Raw genomic sequence first — 18838 nt, 5'->3', positions numbered from 1 at the left:
AAAAAAAAAAAAAAAAAAAAAAAACATGGAAACAGAAATTTGTCCGTGAACGACTTTTATGCTATAGCTAGAGCGAATCCGCGGGCGGAAATGCATGTTTTATTCGAAAATTTAAAGAAGGCATTTTTTATAAAAAATTTAAAACTTATTGGAATTTAGAGACATGAAAAATATGTTTTCGTACCACGCTTGAATTTTTACTTTATCAACTCACAAAATATTCGTCCACAACAAATTTACAGAAAAAATAGTGCGAGTTAATAAACAAAAAGGCAGCCTCACACCACACGCCAATCGGTCGGCTTCAAACAAATGTCCATACATAGTTGATGGATGTAGGCTGGTGTGGAGCCGCCATGATTGATGCCGTGTTTCGGGTTACTGAGTGCGCCTTCCGCTTATTGGGCGGGTATGGATGGGCTCAGCTTCATGTACTTGCAATTTGTATAGCTTAAGAGCTGGTGTAGAAGAAAAATATTATTTTAATAAGTAGGTATTTAGCCCGATGTGACCACGTTCGTTGTAGTGTTTGAAAAATTATGATAAAACAGAAGGAATGAAGCGCGTATATTCATTGTAATATTTTCGCATTTTTAAAATGTATAGTTGTAAATCGAAAGTAATTATGAAAAATTTTATGTAGTTTAAAAACAGCATGAAAAAACAAATAACAGCATCACACATCATGATCGGTTGGACCGATTTCGATAATTTTGATTTGAGTTTATTATTTTCAGTGGAAGTATCTTTTCATTGTGATAATTAAGAAAATTTGTGGTGGGCTATATCAAGTCAGGATAACGTCTGTCGTTTCAGCTAGACAAATAATATAAATTAGAGTAGGAGTTTCTCATTCGACAATATATTTAGGCAATCTTATACAATTTTAGTGACATGTAATATTACCAGACCTTTCAAATTTAATTTTTAGTTTTATAGCATTGAAATGCTTCATAAAATGAGAAATTTTGAAAGAATAGAAAAAATTTGATCACGAGGCGGGATTCGAACCCGCGTTTCTTGCCTAAACGTAGAAACGTCTATCCTCTCGGCCACCCGTTTTAAGATTTCTTATTACCAGACCTTACAAACACTACTTCAAATATTACAGCATCTCTCGTCTAATATCTAATAACATGATGCGACACTCATATTACATACTAGCTGCGCCCCGCGGTTTCACCCGAGTAAGTCCGTATCCCGTAGGAATATCGGGATAAAAATAGCCTATATAAGGATTGCCTGTGTGTTATTTCAGTTGTCCAGCTGTCTACATACCAAATTTAATTGCAATCCGTTAAGAAGTTTTTGCGTGGAAGAGCAAGCAACAAATACTCACACATCCTTACAAACTTTCGCATTTATAATATTAGTAGGATTATCTTACACTATAAGCAGACAAATGTTATTAATAATAAACATAATATTAAACCCGATAAGACCCCTTATATCACGTGTTACAATAAGCCACGTTGACAGCTTGGCGGAATACCTTATAATTAATATCTGCTCGGATAACTCATTAGTATATTTGATTGAGTTTATTGCACTAGTGCCACGCCCTGACTTCGCAGAGTTTCACATATTTCAGATAGTTTCGGCGTGAAATAGTAGTATTCTACTGTTATTCAACCTAAAAGTGCGAGTGCCGAAATCCTATTTCCTTTTCCTCACCCTTCCCAGTCTATTCCTTCTTACCAGCGATCAATCCTTGCCTTATCCCTGACCCCTTAAAATTTATAACAGCATACCTCTCTATAATATTAATCTTCATTTTCAAAGAGTAAAAACATAGATATATTTGAAAATAACACAACTTTCTCAAAAAAAATAGAAGTATTATTAAACTTCGTGCAGATGAAAAGGTGTAAAGACAAAATTAAATGTTAAAATATACAACTTAAAATGATACTGTATAACAAAAACATGCTTATTCTTACTGGAACAAAATTAAACCGTACGTCTCTGAGTTTATATATAAATTTAAATCCTAAGTTGATTAAAATCTAGATTTGAATTAAAGGAGCTTTGGAATTTATATCCTGTTGTTTCGCTATGAAATTTTTGTTTTATTTATCTTCTTACATATCTTCTGTCTTATATAATTGCCTTTTTAGTATAGCTATTATAAATTATGATTATAACATGAGTCTGGACTAAGTCTGAAGTCTCTTTTGGATTATGCCTTTTTAAATAATTTTAATTCATAATTTTAATTTATCTTACCAAATTATATGCATATAATAAATTAGAAGAAACTGTATAAAGTTAAAACAAACATTGACATATTAGGGAACAACGAAAACAAATATAATACTCTGTACACATACGTTTATTAGTCCGCCCCAGTTTCACCCGTGGTACATAGGTAGCTGTCAGGAATCACAGACCAATCCAACGATAAAGGAATGTTTGAAATCGCTTCAATAGTCCCTCAAATTACCACGTTGAAAAACAAACAAAATCAACTTAATATTATTAATCACTAGTAGCACGCCCCGGCTCTGCCCGTGTAGTCATTTAGTGTAATGGAAATAATATAAACAATCCTATCTTCTGGGTGTTTGTTTTATTTTTCAGTATCGGAAAATATATTACTTAAAAATGATACAGAGAAATTAATTAATACACATCGACTTAAAAATACGTTTTATAAAATTTATGGCGACTCATTTGAACTGCTACGAGCAGACTGAGATGAAATAATAAATTTCGTTTACAATTCCATATTTTAAATGAACAATGGGAAAGCAAAAAGCGGAGAAATAGCTTAAAAATGTTTTCCACCCTTAACCTTACCTCACGATGTAGGAGGGAAGACAACAAAGCCCATGCCTCGAGGGCATAGCGTCCTTCACTATTATAACTTATCAAGTGGTACTATCTGAGGCATTCATAATACAAAGCGATATATATGGACAAAGCTTTTGTGTTTTACGATCGAATATAATGGAAAATTTATTTTGAAAATAGGTACTGGGCTGATTGAGCTTCAAGGACTTCTATGGACAATAAGATAGAGCGTGGATCCGAAAGGTCCTTAATGTTGAATGGCCGTCTATTAAAAAATAACCTCATTTTGCAAACAAAATCTGTATTTGCACCTAAATATCTACTAAACTACCTATTATTAACTAAATATATTGCGCATCAACCATATATCAACGATCTATACTTAACAAGTAAACTAACTTTAACAAGGTATTTGCTTTTAAGATGTTAAAAAGCATGATTTATTAGGTTGTGACAACTCCTAATAGATAATTTGATACTAATAGATAATTAGGCTACACGTTACACTGAATTTGTATTTTAAAATTACCCGTCCTGTAATATATAGACTATTTAACTTTTCCATTCTATTACTTTATTATTTCGCCGCGATAATAGGCCATATGACAGTTGAGAGAGAGCTGTTATGGCAACTAAACAGTAAAAAACAATTCTCGAATTTGACAAAATCCGTAGACGTAAATATTTCAGCGTAACTCATTAAACGACAACGCAACTCGGAAGTTTTATCGAAGGAATAAACCATGAACTGGGATTTCCCTAATACTCGATGTTAAACGGTCATAAAGCAGTGCCCGGGTTCCTATAAAACCGTATGACATTTATATGATGACATGTGTAGGCGCTTTTATTTTCGCGGGAAAACGTGCCGTTTGAATAATCGTCGTTTTGTATGGTTTCTTTTATATTATGATGTTTTGAGTTAAAGTAATGATATTGATAGGATAATTGTTATGGTTTCTAAACCATTTAAACGATTAAATTTATGACCTACTATTTTTCTGTATCTATGATTATTGTCCATGTTAAAATCATACTAATTCGTACACACAATATACGGAACAGCTCTACTGACTCAACACTAATAAAGTTTATTATTATTGCAGGTGCATTGACCGCTTTTAAAGGCAAAAAATAATTAAAAATAATGTACATGGGAATACGAAATTAAAAAAAAAATGGTTGCCTGTAAAGTCGGTTTTACGGGCGAAGATTTTACGTGACAACGTCTCTTTCTCGGTAGAATATTGATTGATATGAATATTATTAAATTGCACAATAGGAACAAGGAATTGAATGAAAATAAGAATTGCACAAATTTTAACTATAGAAAATATATTTTGTTTACTAAAAAGACAGAGACAGAGACACAAGCACGCACCGATATTCAATGCGCCTAATTCTCTAGTACTGCGCGCGCGGCGGACCGATCATAGTTCGGTGACTCATCGTAACGTTACCAGGCGTTACACTTTTTCATGAGTGCCTCCGAGCCGTAACCTAATTTAAGACGTTGTCACGTCAAAAAAAATGGGAAAGACAGGTCCCACATAGAGAAGATTTACAGGTAAATATTATGTGTGAATATTTATAAATAAACTGTAATGCAGGTTACGTAAGCTCAAACGACTTATACTGAAGATCAAAGAAAAGATCGGATTTTTTTTTCTTTCAAAGCATTTGATATTTCCTGTAATTTTTCGGTGCTGAAAGATGTAGTAATTGATTATCAAACATGAATTGAGCATTAGCTGATCCCTCTTATTAATGGCTAGCCGCTTGTCGGGTTGATCTGGGAAAAAACAATAAATTCAGCCTTTTGTCACTCACGGCGTTAGCCGTAGCCGCGTTGAGAGCAGAACCGAAAAATTCTAATGACACCATTTCTTTGTCGTTTAACAAATAATACTAACCACTATCAACTTTGAATTGAATGATTTACGTTTTGCTATTTACTAAAGGAATGAACGAAATGCATCTTGTTCAATGGAACGACTAGGTTTTATCTGTAGCGTCATGCATTTTGGAGTCCCTTACGATTCGGCATCTGAACTCCATTCGCTCTACCCGAGCCAGTACTGGTTATTCGTAAAAGGCACAGCGTTTTAATGGTAAATAAATAGTTCTAATAGGCTTTAAATTACAATGCAAGCAATAAACACCAAAATCAAAACTTCATTTTTATATTCAAGCGAAAGTTTATACGACTAGTTATTTCAAACGCATTTTCAACTACAGTTATTTAAGCATTCCATTCATTGGATTAAAGCCTGTATCTTCAGTGGGAACATATATGGGCTGATGATGATCATGATTTGTGGGAATTATTACAGATTTATATACATTAGCTAAAATGATCTGGTTTATTTTTAAATAGGTAATTGGTCAACAATTCTAGTTGAGATATTTAGAGAAATGGTTCTTTATCTCTCTTCTTCTTATCAGACTAATTATTATCATCATTATCATCATCGGCCCATATGTGCTCCCACTGCTGGAACACAGGCCTCCTATGGTTCAGGTCATAATCCACCACGCTGGCCAAGTGCAGGTTGGCAGATGTCACATGTCTTCGAACTTTTGATTCTTGGACATGCCGGTTTCCACACGATATTTTCCTTCAACGTTTTAAGCAGTGGTGATGATATCTACATGCGCAGATAAATTGAAAAATAAATTTATTGCCTGCACGTTCACTCAGTCTCGAACCCCGACTTATCGATTTTTAAGTCCAAGGTTCTCACCACTGAGCCATCACTGCTTTATCAGACTAATAGCCACACAGTAAAACGCTCATACGTCATCCAATGTACGTACCCGTCGAAAAAAGTACCAAAATACCATCGTCAGCGAAATTACGTAGCAAACAAACTGTGACGTCAGCAAATTCATGGCTCTACGTTTATTACCGGCCGCATTCCCTTCACAGAAATATGTCTTATAATCCCGTGTTTGCTTGAAGAATTTAATTATGTTGCTGTGTGGTTGGCTGTTCATTGAAATATTGTTTGAAATGAGGCACGTTTTGGGGGAGAATAATAAAGAATAGAATGTTCTGGAACATTATGGAAGTAGGCAAAGTTGTAAGGTGATGTACTAAAGTTTGGGGCCGCTGGAAGTGGTGTACTTGGCTAATCTTGGTACGTGTAAATTCTGCAGCGGATTTGAACGTGATTTAATTATCAGTGCTAGATTGAATAGATCGTGTTTCCCTTATATTATATGGTTAAACTTATTTATAATACACATTTAATTATTAGTATTATATTATTAATTTGATTAAACATAATTTGATTAAAAATCTGTTATTTTAAAGTCAAAATCTAGTCTTAAAGAGTTTGTTACATGCCGTAGTTCGAAGCTAATAAAAGTGTGTTATTGGACATTATTTCTCTCAAAGAACTACTACGTCTCAATGTTCAATATATTAAACATATGTTTAATTAGATAACAAACACACCCACACGCATTGACCTGCGCACACACATCAAATACAATTACTCACACTCACAAACACACGCGCACGTACACACACAACTTCACGCACACGGACTCGTGCGCGCAGATATCAATACTTGTTTGATGTTGACATCCATATAAATTGAAGAGCATCCATTTATAAGCAACAAAGCAGAGTTGAAGTGAACTAGCACCAACTTCGTGGGTAATTGGTTCCGAGAGACGACGGGGAATGATATTCATGATTCTATTTACCGGCTATTAAGGTTAGCACTTGGACAGACTTGTTGCTTCGTTCTGTAGCCGAGAAAATTCGACGGCCATTTTGTTGTGTTCAATGTACAATATAAATGCATCAGTGATATTAATTTGAACAAAATGAATATGTGTTTCTGAGTCCAAATTTGGCGCTCTTCAAGTGCCGATACTCTGTGATAGCTCTCTCTTTCTCGCACCGGAATAAGCATTGCTTTAAGACGTCGCGGTAACCCCTATCGTAGAATAATAGAATCATTTATCCCATATTTGTATTTGTTTATACGTCTTCAATAACTTATTAATAACGACAAAAATTAACCACAACAGTTGCAATTACATAAATTAATTGCTTAAAAACGTATATGGGAGCATTTTGCTTAGTAATGTGTGTGTTAACCGCGGGTGTTTTCTCCGGGGGCTGCTGGTAGCTTAGAATTTTGTAACATTACAAAGAAGTCTAACGCTTTATTTATTTTCCCTGGTAACCAAGATAAAGCGCACTCACTATACAAAGCATATAAGATTGTCCACACAAAAATGGGTTTACGTTTTCTCATTATTTTGTATGGATAGATGGACTTTTATTTACCCTTTAAAATGATAACTATTTTAAAAAACTAGACCATCTTCAAATAGTCTGAACTAGACAAAATTTCAATCGGACGACATGGGCGACCAGCTTTTAACACCCAGTAGACAATTCTGAGGTAACACGAGGTTGTATTTTTAAATACAGTCAAATGGATAACATCCCCTTGATTTGGTTTAAAAAAGTATCATGTTATACGACTATATGGAATTGAACCTCATATTATTAAAGTATTTATTATCTAATTGGATAATACTCGCTTAAAATTACTAACAAGAGAATAATAAACATTCTTATGAACACAACAGATACTTGATATGCGAACAAAAGAGTATCTACAGGTCAATTATTAGAAATACAGCAAGAATTTTGAAGCAACACAATTATATTATGCTAAGAGTAAAACAACTGTTTATATCAACAATTAAGACCTATGTATACAGCCTTATTATTATGTTAATAACGAATTTGAAACTGTGAACATAAATTTGTTTATTCACTTATAATTAAGAGAAATGAGTCTGCTTCTTACGACTAATTGATAAATATTATCTTCCTCGTTTGTTCATTGGGTTAATTGGACTTTTACTTTTTGCACTATCCTAATTATACAAAGACTCTATACTCACTTTATCAGCGCTAATATAATCTGTTTATTTGTTATGTTTACGGCTAAATTGCTGTACTATGCGATTCAAATAAGATGAGGATCGATTCTGCGCCATTTTGTGCGGATATAGATATATATGTATATTATATTAAATAATGTTTGTAATTAAATTCGATTTAAGAGCTAGGCAACATGAAATACTGCATTATTGAAATGAAAAATGGATTTCTTCGTAAATAAGTTTCAATTGACATTTGGAATGAAATTGCCATATAAAGGTCATTGTCGTTCTTGCGCTTAGTCGAATTTTTTGTTGGCTCCCAAGTTTCTGATTAAGACAATTTTTGTATCTGAATAGCAAGCGTTATTTTTTTTATTTTATAGCATTATAAATGATAAGTTTTTAGGAATTCAACAAAATTGGTCAAAAAGCGGGGTTTGAACCCGCGTCATTTTGACACGCCGTAGCAACGCCTAACCTCTCGGCCGCTCGTGATCTCGTGATCACGCCAAGCAATCAAATTTCTCCTAGTCTTTGGCAAAATGACGCGGGCTCGAATCATGCCTCGTGAGCTGATTCTTTTTCATTCTTAAATCAAGTTTTATTTCATTTTATCGAGAATCTATTTCTCCAACAAATTATAATTTATTGCTAATTCCAAATCTACCAATCCCTCTAAGCTTGTCACCAGCCTTTCTCCATAATTTGCGTCACCTACATTTCACTTAATTACTTTGTGTCGTCCCAATGATGGAAAAATACAAAACTTTCAAGGCATATCAAATATTTCTCAGAAAGAGGTTCCTATATCTTTGATCATGGAATCCTATTACTCGTAGGGTCTCTATGAATAAAATATGGTCTCTCGAGTACTCATACGAAGCTCGTGTTTTGGACTATGTTGGTAATATCTATTTTAAGCGCATGGTAAGAGGTGTGTTACACATGTATGTAGCGTCGCCGAGTGAATTGATTTAGGTGAGGTTTTTTTACTAGATAATCAAGTCAGATTTTCACCGGAGACAATAATGAAATAGGTATTAGATTGATATATTTAATGGTAATAGAAATATAGTTCTGAAAATATCTAGCGATTATTACAATTAGGTGTTGAGATTTCAGTGACATTATATATCATTACTACTAGCCCATGTCCTGTATAAAAACATAATGAAAATAGTTTTGAGTTTAACCCAAAGCATTTTGATAATTCATGCTCTGAAATGTACCAATTGCAAATAATAAGGAATATTGTCTTTAATTTTTAGTTTTGAAATGATATTGAATATTATCTTATCCACTCTATCACATTGGCCATGAAAAATGTTTAAAAAGTAATTTCTACAAACACATCAAGTAGTTTAAAAGCATTTTATTAAATTCATACACCACTGTTTTATAAATAAAAACCCATTATATAATATTTTAACTCCATTTCAATCAACGCCTCTATTAATTTTAATGCATCTCGCTAAATCACTCTACACTTCATTTGCTTTTATAATCATAATATTTTTATCCCAAGCGTAAAACGCATTATTTCAAAAAACGTTTTTTATAACGAATTCATGTTTTATATTCGCATTTCATAATTATTTTATTATGGCGTATTTCAGGTAGAGGCTTGAGGGCCATCGAAATATTTACGACGAGTAATGTTAATGCAATTTTGCTTTATAATTATATTATGGGGATGTTATGCGAAATATAAAGTGCAAGGTGTCTGCGAAATTGTCTTTTTTAATAACACCCGCGTCGATATTTGAGTTGTTAAGAAGTATTTATCACTTTTCAAAACTTCGAATAATATTTTTTTATGTCATAGCGGGCAACTGAGCTGGTGGTTCGCCTGATGGTAAACGATCAAGGCTGCCCATGAACATTCGCAGAGGCTCAGACCTCTGAGGATGCGCTGCCCGCTTTCAAGGGATAAGGAGAGGATTGATGAGTGGAAAGAAGGAATGGCCTGGGAAGGGTGAGGTGAAGGAAATAGGGGGGGCAACTCGAACACGAAACACTATTCTGTGTTGTATTCTGTGGGGGTGTGGTACTTCCCCGGTGCGATCTGGCCCAATTCATGCCGAAGCATGCTCGACTCCCACATACAATATATTCGAATTTCTAATATATGTATTGATGTTACACTCAAATGGCAAACGCTCATTAAACAAAAAATACTCACAACGCGACATGGTCAAAGTAAGTGATCCACGTCGCGCCATGCGTGTTATGGCTCTAATGAAATCACTCACGACGCGTTGTGACGACCGTGCAGAGAGACATAGCGGAGTTCGTGTTGTGGCGGTCTTGCAATTCCACTCCGACGCGTTCTGGCAATTAAAAAAAAAACATGACGCGTTCTGAAGGAATGCGTTCGGTTGCTTTTAAACGATATGTGAGTCGAACGAGCAATTGAGCATGCCTGTGTGCGTGTGCGTGCGAATTTGGTATGAATTTTGGATTTTTTGCGAGATTATGTGCTAATAGTTTATTTACCAACTTCTGTTAATATCATTTATTTATATACAATACAGATTTTCGACAAATGCAATTTTGTTTATTTGTCTTTTTTATTGACATATTAGTTAATGTTGAAAATATCATAGTATAATAAAAATTTCTAAATATAGACATCGATAAACCTACTATCAGCGCGAACATTATACCAAAAAGAAGAGAACATAGCGTGTTAAAAATGCAGTTAAATAGGAAACAAAAAGAAGACCATTCGGTAAGTTAATAAAAATAAAATTCCGCATAATTTAATAGACTTATAAAAAAATTGCGGAAAATTTTATTTATAACCATTTCCGCGATTTCCTTGTTACATAATAAAAGCGCCTACAGAACCGTGTGTCACTGTAAACGTTTAAATGAAATACAAACAAAATAACTCATGCGCAAATTAAACGCGTGGACTGTTCACGAAACAAATTACGCTGCTGCCACTTACTGAAATGTGTGTTTATATGGAATGTCTGCTTTACAGCGCCCTCTTCGATTAATTAGGATATCTTTGTATTTATTTATTTATTTATTGTAGTTATAGTGGAGCTCAAAAAGCAATTCCAATCGACAAAAGCTATTATCTGATAGTAATTTTTAAATTTCTTTATTTAATTTATAATATGATTCAATATATTACATTTTATCTTTACTATGCTTTTCGTCATATCATTCGTGGCATGTCCCTCGTGCTCTCTGCGAAAATTTCATTATCAAATAGTATTATCTAAATCCAAAAACAAATTACATTAATTCAGTACTTTTGAATCATATGGTAATTTATTAAAAAAGATTTCTTTAAAGTATTAATATTTGTACAAGTTTTTCGTTTATTCCATGTTCCTTCTGTATTTCTGTAGTCGTGTATAGTAAAGTATTAAATAAATAATATAACAGGGTTTAATATATAATTAGTACGTCGTCTCGATTCATGTTCTGCCCTCTCCCTAACAATTCTAAACAACAAGTTTAGAGATAGATGTAAGCTTGAGATGTTTCAGTACAAAACTTTCTACATAAAGATAAAGTTCATTGCAATTTGAACTTAAATGTTGTTATATAGAGTGTAATTTCCTTTTACGTTATTCGTTTCCAAAATAACATAACGCGATAAACACAACCTTCAAGTAAATGTCCAGCGAGTAATCCCGCCGGTAACATACGCTAATCGGATCACCCCAGTTCTCTCGCCCTCATTGACCTACAAAGGTCAAGATTCACAAAGACGTTTGATGATATTTACGTAAAAGTCGTCTTTTCATTATCCAACCTTTTTTATACGACCATTCAAAGATTATTTTGAAGAAATCGCTTGGAAAATGCTTAGTATTATTACAATAATGTTAAAATATAAGGCTTTTGTCCTGCAGGTAAAATAAAAAGTAAATCAAATGTTATCCCGTTTTCGTTTTTCTAATTATATTGTTCTTTACTCTTTTTGCAAACGCTCGAATATTATTTGGCACAGTACTTCTAAGTCTTTTAATTTTAACGTTGTATTCGACATATTTTTTTTATTTTTTAAATTAGAATATTTGAAATCTTTTAATCTGACTGTCCAATGTGTCAAAGGCAACACAAGGCACAAAATCAAATACATCAATTCAAGTATTTATTTTGCTCATAACGTTAAAAAACATGAACACATAAAATACCATACAAGAAAATCACAAGCCGGCCATACCATTCGAAATACCGAAGTGTGTGATTCAATATGTCTCCACTAACGGTATCGTTAAGGACCCTCACGCACAAGACATCCACGAAAAGGTCCAAGAACAAAGTTCAACTGCACAGATTGAACTGGATAACGCCACCCCAAGGCGTGCTTCGCGGCCGATCACTCTTCAAACATTGTAATCGGATTGGACCCGCATTAAATGTTTAAATGCTTGTAAATTAATGTTCCGGCCGTTTAGCGAGTCGCCCGTATTTCCTGTTGCAATACAACTTGTGTTCAATTGATTCTTTTTAGGTGCCTGTGGGTTATTGTTGTTACGAAACAAAACAAATATTCCATATGTAACTACTCCTATAAACGTAAGTAAACGTTTTTAATGTGACAATTCAAAATATAATGTGAACAAGCTATACCTAAACTTCTTCACACAAGTAGATATTAATCCATCACTTTAAATAATTCCGCTTTTTTTAAGAGATAACATTATTGTTATAAACCAGTGTTAACTATATTTAAACCAAATATATACATATTGTACATTATTTTGAACTATTTACTGCCCGCAGCGTGGCCCTCAAGGTTAAAGGGTAATCCCATGGCAATGGAATATTACACCGCGGAAAAAGTAGCCTATATCAACTAGCCTATATATTGTATCTAGACTCTAAAGTATCTCCAGATATGAATATAAAATCGCAGCGTTCTGACGACAAATAAAGATAAACAAACATACAGAAACGTAAGGATGAAGACTTTGAAGTTTAAGTTTTACTAAAGTATTAATTATATAATTGAACATAAATAAAGTCCTAATATTTGAAACAATAAAAGAGATTTGTAACTTATTAAATACGGATAAGAAGAAATTTAAGGATTAAAAACATATTTCTTATATTTTTATTATACCACACATTACACATTAAATAAATCTTTCTTCTATTGTAATGTTAATTCTAACGTTTATACATCTTTTTATAGAAGACTAGCTGCGCCCCGCGGTTTCACACGCGTAAGTCCGTATCCTGTAGGAATATCGGGATAAAAAGTTGCCTTTATGTTATTCCAGTTGTCCAGCTGTCTATATACCAAAGTTTTTGCGTGATAGAGCAACAAACAAAAGTAGGATGTTACTATTCTTCTGAATTTAAATAAACAAAAAATAAGCATAATGATTTCATTAAACAGCAACACTAATAGCTTAGTACTATCAAACCTAACGTTTTAAAATGGGAAAAGAAAACCATATTTTAAAGTAAGCACTATTTAATTTCAATGTTTTTGAGAACTGAAACGATATATTTACAGGTCCTAAGAAATAAAAGGTAACCAATCAGAGCAAATATTTGATTTCGTTGACGTGAAACAAAATAGAGTGCTCTCGGAGCGGATTTACGATGCTGTAAATACAACATTAAATCTAGTTTCGTAAATTGTTTTAAGCGTTTAATATTGTTTGTACAGCGAGTTGGTTTGATACCCAGAGTACTTGTGCCTTGAGTTCGATTTGTTGCCGCTCTCTTTGGACATATGTATAGAAAAACTTGAAAACTAAATAAAATAAATAAAATCTTTACTTTGCCAAAACATTATACCTTTCATATCTATGTTCATTGCCTCTTAAACTAGAAATACTCTGTATCTTAAGAGCCAACGTTCCTGCTTATAAATAAGTAAATCTATATTTAATGTGCAAGCAAATTAAAACTATTTAGTTCCATGTCTGTTATGTTGTTTATGTAATGTTTAGTTCATGGCACGAAGGAATACTATAAGAATTTCAGATAAGTAAAATTTATAAAAATAGCTCATATAAAAAAAAACAACTCGATATTAGTTTACGATTGGAAATATAACTCTTTTTAACACAAAAACTAAACCGCCGTCAAATTGTCAGAACTTGACTCAATATATTGATTAAAAGTTACTTAGAGAATAAATTCAATGAAAAAAATCTGTCGAATTGTAAAATTCCTTTTTAGAAGTTGGTTGAAAACAATGTATAACTTGTTTTGATATATAAAAATCATGATGATATAAAATAACTTATAAGCAAAATTGAAAAGGACTTACGAAACTATCATGTACTATCTATGTAGTGTATACCACAAACTTCAGAACCTTACAGCTCAAACTGCAACGCGTCACAACTGCGGCTATAGATAATTAATCACTCTCCGTCTGCACATCTCAAGGTATAGACGAATTTCTCTGTTTTATTGTTATTACTCGTTACAATTTATTATTCACTCACACCATTATTGCACTAAAACTGATATTTAAATAACCTCAATGAATACCTCTGCCCCGGCTTCGCCCGTGGTACATATATAGCCTATAGCCTTCCTCAATAAATGGGCTATCTAACACAAAAATAATTTTTAAAATCGGACCAGTAGTTCCTGATATTATTGCGTTCAAACAAACTAACAAACTCTTCAGCTTTATAATATTAGTATAGATTAAATACTATAAGAACTTATTTCAAACTCAGACAAAACAGCATTTAATTATTCATTCATGAAAATCATGTGAGCATTTGGACACGAAACTCGCTAAAAACCTTATACTATACAAGTAAACCCATTGTTTGCTTTTTCAATATTAAGTATAACATACAGTGATAAGCATAGCGTTATTATTCCATTCAGAATATAATTATTTTCCATAAAAATAATCTCAATACTTATTAGGTACCACGTTTCTGGGATGTCGGTTAAATGATAGATTTGGTATGCACCAATTTTTCCTTCACTCCGCTGCTTCCACAGAAACGTCGAAGCTACTGATAGAGCTTTGGCATTTGCACAACACACGCGTGCAACTCCGCGCGCAATAACCAGTGTCAAACATATTAGCGATACAATAGGACTATAGCTCCCTAATCACGTATCGATCCGCTTAGTTATTTTAGCACAATTTCCGGTAGACAAAGTGCGACAAATACATGTCTCACTTGGGGATACATTAGACACGTGTTAGCGTGACGGGTATTGATGGGAGACAGGGCGTTTAGTATTTATCCCTAGGTTGTTTTTAACGGAGGGGATATTTATTGGCGAAAGAGCTGTTCGCTCTGGCTCTGCCCGGATAGTACAATTTTTGTATTTTATAATTTTGTCATAATCCTAAACTGAGCGAAGGCGAATCTAACTAAGCAATAGTCGTTAAATCGGTTCAGCCGTTCTCGAGTTATAAATAGTGTAACTAACACGATTTACTTTTATTAAAATGGACTAGATTAGAATTATTCTGAAATTTTAAAAATTTATCTTGAATGAAAAATAAAAGAGTTAAAGGAAACATTAAAATAATCCATACATAGCAGATATGTTAACCCATTTCGGTAATTTAAAAAATACTTGAAAATTATTTTTGACATTAAACTAAAAATATTTATAAAATTTGTCTCAACTCTTCACTAAATAAATTCTAATTTTGAAAATCTTAAAACTTCTATACAGTTTTCATAAACCTTTAATCATCATTTCCTAATAAATAACGGTACTTTAAATAAAATCAGTAAAAATACACAAACTAAATAATTACAATAAACTCACCGTGCCGCGAGATAACACGCAAGACGATCTCACAAAAATACGCACACGTTTTCCGAATGCCGCGAGGCGAGGCGACAAAAGCGCCCTCTCCCTACGAAGGTCGGGGACCTACTGCAGAGTATCCTGATTTTCATCCCGCATCAGAGAAGCCAGCACTGCGCATGCGCGAAAGCTAAATGGGATTGTCAGCTGACGGCTGCCACTTAAGGTCACTGTGTCAGTATCAAGTGATAAGAAAAGATCGCTTTTGTAATATCAAAGTTTATCCGCGTAGTAATAAATCGATAGGAGACATGGTGCAAGGGATTTCAAGCTATTTACAGCGGCATTCCCTGTGAAAGCATTTGGCTTTAAACCTTACAAAATTCAATTTCGCTTGCGCAAGGATGACATACAAAACGAACAAATATAATTGCTTTACCTATAAATAATATTAATACTTTTTGCTCTGCTTTCATTATGTTTATAAGTATATCATTTTTTTGTGTTTTACTGTTATGAGAAAATTTGCGCCTCAAACTTCAAAAGAGCAATAGGCGTTCTAACTCAAACTCAAGCAAACTAAATCCGGAGCTGGAGTTAATATAAACTGAATCACATATTATATTTATATATCCATGACTTTAAAATAATCTGCCCCATACCCCACAAGGGAACGCGATATATTAATAACGAATAGTAGGTAATTGTATATAATTAGCCATGTATTTAGCAAGAATTTTGCTTATCTGATACGCTCTCTAAATTACATATAAAATGATTTTATTTAACGTAGAGGAAGTGCTACGAATAATACAGTAACGTAGCACTATGCTACGCGCACGTAGAGCATTAGACCATAAATTTAATAACGTATTTAGTTCACTCTACAATGTACCACTAACTACGTATTATTAAAAAATAGCATTGAAATTAAATTATTATTATTAACTGTGATTATTAAATTATTTTGTTAAATAAAAGGTAACATTTTAGGGAATATTAAGGTATAGCGTATTTATATTTTGTTAACTACTGGCTACTATGTATATAAAATTAATTTCGTATGTTAAAATTTCCAAGGTCAAAGAAAATTTGTTTTCGATTAAATGTGTATTTCTCTGTGTTTTTTAATGTAATGACATTACTTGCAATAGGATACTTCTTAAACATATTTTTGTATCCGTATTTCCTGTTATTTCCTTTTTTTGTTTTGATTCTCTAAGAAAAATATCTTAATTATTTTAGGTTTATAGTATTGTAGTCGCAATTTATTAATTACACTAATATTATTTAAAACGTTATTTGAAAAATTGTTTAAGCGTCCTGCGGTGATAAGATATAACACGAAAATGGAATAAATCAAAACTACGTGTGGATAAATATAAGAGAATATGGGTTATGAATATAATATCTTCTATACTAATAATACTACACTGAAGAGTTTTGTTTGAACGCACTTATATTAGGAACTATTGCACCGATTTCAATTCTTACAATGTTGGATGTCTATGATCACTGAGAGCTATTGCGGATCGATACAAAAGAAACTACTAACTACTAGAAAATATAAATTTAAAAACCCAGATAAATTAATTACGTACCTACCTACATGTAAAACATTTCCATATACAATTTTAAACCAAATCACATCTCAACATGACTAGTTTCATGAGCAGATCCTAGATATGACTAGACTTAAAATAATTATGAAATATTTAAATATGATATAAAATATTAACAAATATATACGTTTTTGCAACTTTAAATTATCAACAAAACAACCCATTTCCTCGCCACCGAACAGCAAGCCCGCCAAATGAAACGCACAGCAGGAGCCAGATATTTGAAAAAATAAAATTAAACAATTAACTCGAGCAATAAACCGTTACGACCGGCGGAGGTCAGCTAACGTGCTAATGAAAATTCTCGCAATATTAAACTCAAAGACACCGCGATAGTTGACATTTGGCTTAATGAAAAATTTCATAACAGTCTGGGATTGCGCACAACACTTGCGGGCTGTGCGGCGGCTATTTCGACTGGTTAGACGCATCTGCGGCGACCAACCGTTTGACGGCATCCGTCCTGTTTCTAAATGCCCATTTGAATTTGAAGCCTGGACGCGCTGCGTGTTTGTTGAACTGTTTATCGAGATGACTTTGTAGCAGCTTGTGTTAATTTTTCGATCAATTAAGATATTGCATGGACTTAAATATTGTGAAGGTTTATTAGAGCTGCGTCTGGCAATAATATTTAGGTTTGTAGTTAAACTAAATTATATAAAAATAGGAGGTGTATTGGCTACACTATGGGTGAATTAAGGATTAGAATACGAAATACGAAAATAAAAATTAAAACATTCTTCTACAACATAAACTATGAATAAATGTAAGGACCCACGTAATGATTGAAATTTTTTTAATTCATGATTCTCTTAATAACGATTCATACAATATATAATACTTACAAACAAAAATTACCAAAAGATTGTAATATGTGTATTTCATAAGAACTTTGTATAACTATAATTACGGACTTTTTTATTGCGAAAATCTTTTAATCGATTCCTTAATTATTCTTCTAATTTTTATAAATGAATAACGAAATTCCAAATTGACATTATTGAATCTTGGGAAAAGTCGTCAAACTTTTAAAAAGCGAAGAAAACATTATTATTAGAATTCCCGCGCGGGACGAAGCCATGGCAACCCTCATCAAATATTGTAGAATTTATAATTTTGTGGATTTGGTGGCGGAATATACTGTACAGAGTACACGCTGAGCCGGCTAAATATTATTTATTTATTAGTTTTGCATGTACAGCACTGTTTTAATTACATGTGGGCTTTGAGCCAATCCGAGCTTAATTTCCTTCCTTATAATATTTTACTTTTTGAAGTAAACAGCGAGACCACAACTCTAAATTTGGGTAGGGAGTTGTGGAGTGGTTGCTAAAGTAACTGTTTGTTCTGTATACGGTTCGCGGTGGATTTTGAACGTTTAATTATATAAAGGAAAGGAATTAGTTGATGTAGTAGTTAGTAACCGGTACTGATACTTTTTAACAGACGATTTAAAAAACGAATGAGGTTCTTAATTCGCTTTCATTGTGGGTTTTCGACCGATTTCTTTTAACCGAGTTCCTTCCTTAAAGGTACGTTGGTAACATATTTGTAGGAAAAGAATTATAAGGTGTGTTGGATCCAGCACTTGAAAAGAATTGTGGTGTTTTTTTCTTAATATTTATATTGAAGCGGTTCTGAAGTCGAGTGTATTTTTGTGTTTATTACCTTTTAATTTTCATCCCACACACTCGCACACTTTGTCCTTATAGTCCAAGAAAATGGGTAGGGTAAATGCGAATTTGAGATTAAAACTTGAATTTTTGATATAATTTACTTTG

The 18838-nt window shown here is 33.1% G+C and overlaps 1 protein-coding gene across 1 annotated transcript in view; it reads right to left on the bottom strand.

The window, feature by feature from the left end:
* LOC119833655 (protein O-mannosyl-transferase TMTC1-like) overlaps positions 1 to 15556 on the bottom strand; it is a 116009-nt gene extending 100453 nt beyond the window's left edge. Inside the window, exon 1 of the mRNA XM_038357763.1 lies at positions 15454 to 15556. The gene's annotated coding sequence lies outside the window, so the exon portion shown is untranslated. The remainder of the gene's footprint in view (positions 1 to 15453) is intronic.
* Positions 15557 to 18838: the final 3282 nt, after the last annotated feature.

The sequence above is a fragment of the Zerene cesonia genome, chromosome 17, assembly GCF_012273895.1.
Source record: "Zerene cesonia ecotype Mississippi chromosome 17, Zerene_cesonia_1.1, whole genome shotgun sequence".
NCBI classification, from domain to species: Eukaryota; Metazoa; Arthropoda; class Insecta; order Lepidoptera; family Pieridae; genus Zerene; species Zerene cesonia.
This window is presented reverse-complemented; position numbering and strand designations above follow the sequence as displayed.